Source organism: Moschus berezovskii, chromosome 9 (assembly GCF_049115385.1).
Source record: "Moschus berezovskii isolate FMDL1 chromosome 9, NW_MosBer_1.0, whole genome shotgun sequence".
In the NCBI taxonomy this organism is placed as follows: domain Eukaryota; kingdom Metazoa; phylum Chordata; class Mammalia; order Artiodactyla; family Moschidae; genus Moschus; species Moschus berezovskii.
In genome coordinates, this window is record NC_142468.1 from 101,990,651 (window position 1) to 101,994,240 (window position 3,590).

Consider the following 3,590-nt stretch of genomic DNA (forward strand, 5'->3'; position numbering starts at 1 on the left):
TTTGCTAATGTCAACAATTGAGCCATCCATAGTCTACTTCTATTATTTTCCTCTTAATTATCAGTTGCATATCCCTGCTACTTATATATCATATTTTTTTCTATTTTGAATACTGTGTATAAAAGAATATTTAGCTCTGGCATGATATGTGTGTGTGTTAGTCACCCAATCATGTCTGACCCTTTGTGATCCCATGGACTGAAGCCCACCAGGTTCCTCTGTCCACAAAATTCTCCACAAAAGGATACTGGAGTGGGTTGCCATTTCCTTCTTCACAGGATCTTCTTGATCCAGGGATCGAACCCAGGTTTCCTGCATTGCAGGTGGAATCTTTTCCATCTGAGTCCCTATTCCTCCGCAAATTATCTACTCTCCCTTCTGTGAGGCATAAAAGAACAAGGTGTGATCACTTCAGTCCAATCAAGGACTAAAGCCTGTTTGAATCTGGATTGTACATTTTATAAGACTTAGTACACCTCAGGTTTGTTCCTGTTCCTTGGATAGATCCCTTCCAAGTTTGAATGATGATTCTACTAGATCTTTTTCTCCTCAGTCTGAAAGAATTCAGGTGATTCAGTTTTGCCCTTCAGAACTTTTATGCTTAGAACTTTAGTCTTCTTCCTTCTCTTGCTATTTTCAAAAAGTATGGAAAATTACCCAAAGAGAAATCTGGCTTTACATTGTTCTTTTTAATTAAGGTACCTAACAAGAATCCATTCAAAACACAAATAAAAGCAATGAAATAATTGTGAACAGGAAAAATATAAAATGTAGAACTGATTGATAATCTTAAATGAATCGTGGATCACAGTACTCAAACATAGGGTCCTTCCATAGGTTTGCAGGAAATTTGGTTCAGTCTTCTAGTTATCAAACTATAAATTAAATTAGTTTTGTTATTTATACAGGTTATACACAATAACATATAACTGAGACCCATGTTTTGACACAAAAGAGTTATATAAGATGAGTTATTAGAGAAAAATAGTCAGCAAATGATTTGGACAGAATGGCTGTTAGCTAATGATAATACCAGCCAGGCTATGGTCAGACCAACATGTTCCAATGTTGGAGGAATATTCATTGATGGATTAAGTCATAATTTCAGAAAATTGTAAAATAACAACATATTCATAAATTTCCCTGTCCAAAGCCAACTGTAGATGACTTGAGTCCGAAATTGAGACAAGCTAGGGTGAGATTAGTAGCCAGAGGCCAAGCTCATGAAATATATTATGAGGCTCTCCCAAATGCTTTTCTTCTGCCATCTGTCAATCTCTCTTTATTATGCTCCCTTATCCATCTCCTGTCCACTCCACTGCTATTACCCTGTTTTGTTTCTGCAGGTTGTAAATTCTCCCTCACACATTGTTTTGTCTTTCAGAAAAAATATGATTTTTTCACATCCTAGCTTTAAATCAAAGGAGAGTTAGATATTTCACAACTCCCTCAAACTTTTGACAATATTAGTTATAAGTTAATTCAATTAATTGAAATAAATTGATTAATTGAATCCAAGAAATGTGATGTATAAGGCCATACACTCGGGAGATTCGAAGTGTATAACTGACACTTTTTCAAAAATTTCTACCAAGCAATTCCTGGGATTAATCTGGCTATCAAACAACTTGCTACCTAAAGAGTTCAATGTAACCTCATAATAAATAGTCTAGGCTGAATACTATAAAATGGTGACTTTAGAAAAAAAATCTCCAAATTTTATATATTTATTTAAGCATTTTTATTACATGAAGTTGTTTGAGGAAATTGGGCTTCCATGAGTTACTTAGGAGATCTTCCTCCAAATCAGAAGCTGACTACACAGTCACCTCATAGCCATCTTCATGTCCTTGTTTCTCAGTGTATAAATGGCAGGATTCAGGATGGGTGTAACCAAGAAGTCTAAAATGGCAAGAAACTTATCCACTGGGACCGTGGGAAAAGGCCACATGTAAACAAAGATGCATGGTCCAAAGAACAAAACCACCACAGTGATGTGTGCTGACAGAGTAGAGAGGGCCTTGCGCAAACCACCTGAAGAGCGTTTCCATACAGTGACCAGAATGAAAACATAGGAGATGATCAACAAGAAGAAATTACCCATGGATATGAACCCACTGTTGGCAGTGACCATGAATTCCATTTTGTAGGAATCTATGCAAGCAAGCTTGATAAACCAAGGAAGGTCACAGTAAAAGCTGTCGATTTCACTAGGACGACAGAAAGGCAAATGGATCACAAAAGCTAACTGGACCACTGAGTGAATGAGGCCAATAGCCCAAGCACCACACGGAAGCAAAAGACGCACCCGTGGGCTCATGATGGTCAGGTAGTGCAGGGGCTGACATATGGCCACATATCGGTCTAAGGCCGTGGCAGTGAGCAGCACCATCTCAGATCCACCCAGGGTGTGAAGAACAAATATCTGGGTGACACACCCCTGGAAGGATATGGTTTTGTGCCCAAAGTTCAGGTCAGAAATCATCTTAGGAACTGTTATGGCAGAAAAACACAAATCAATAAATGAGAGGTTGGCTAAAAGGAAGTACATGGGGGAATGTAGATGAGGGTCAAAGGTCACTGTTAGCACAACAAGAAAGTTCCCTAGAACAATTATTACATAAAACACTGTAGAGAAGGCAAGGAGGAAATGCTGCACTGGTCTAGAGGTAGAAAGTCCCAGGAAAACAAATTCAGACACAGAAGTGTCATTTGCTTTACACATTGGCTTGGTCTGGTGATACCTAAAGACTAGAAACAAAACATAACCAAAACATTTAAGAAACATTTTTATTTAAAGAAACAGATTCAAACTTTTATCAAATATGGTTTTAAATCAGAAATCTTCACTAACAGCCATTAATATATTCTGAAAATATAATGCATTAATTTATTTCTTCAACTAACTCAGCTAATGAGTGTAACTGATATTCCTAATGAGTATCCACTATATTCCAAGTTCAATGTCAGGTTCTGAGGTGAAACAGTAATTCTGACTTTGAGAGTAAATGGACTAGATCTAGATGGGTAGCTACAGGTAGATACATAGATTTAATGAATTTAAATACAGATACATCTCTGACAACTGATTTCTGGGAAAAGAACAGAGGGCTGTGAGAACAATATGACACATCACCATCATACTTACTCAGGCTCTGCTAAATATGAGTTATTTTCGAAGAGTAAATACAGTAGTCCAGACTTTGGAATGCCATGTGTAAAGACCCTGAGACACGAAGGCCAGTGAGGAAGGAAGGTGATTGATTGAGCTCAGGAGGAGAGACAGGCCAGACAGGATGGAATCTTGTATCCATGATATGAACTTTGTTTTTTATCCTAAGAGTAGTAGAAAATCTGGGGGATATTCAGTTGCAGCTGATAATTTTTTGCTTTCAAACAGTTACAAAAGCTTCAATGTAAAGAATGGAAGGAGAAGGTAAACTTAGAGTGACTTCAAGAGAATATTGAATAATCATTTTCATCTGTAGACAAGTTGAATTATTCAACCAATAGTGTTGGCACAACAGATAAAGCTTGGAAACATGTAGATTATTGCCTCATCATAAACTCAAAAAGTTTCAAAAGGATAT

The 3,590-nt window shown here is 37.2% G+C and overlaps 1 pseudogene; it reads right to left on the bottom strand.

The window, feature by feature from the left end:
• Positions 1-1,786: 1,786 nt before the first annotated feature.
• Positions 1,787-2,725, bottom strand: LOC148776746 (olfactory receptor 4F6-like; annotated as a pseudogene).
• Positions 2,726-3,590: the final 865 nt, after the last annotated feature.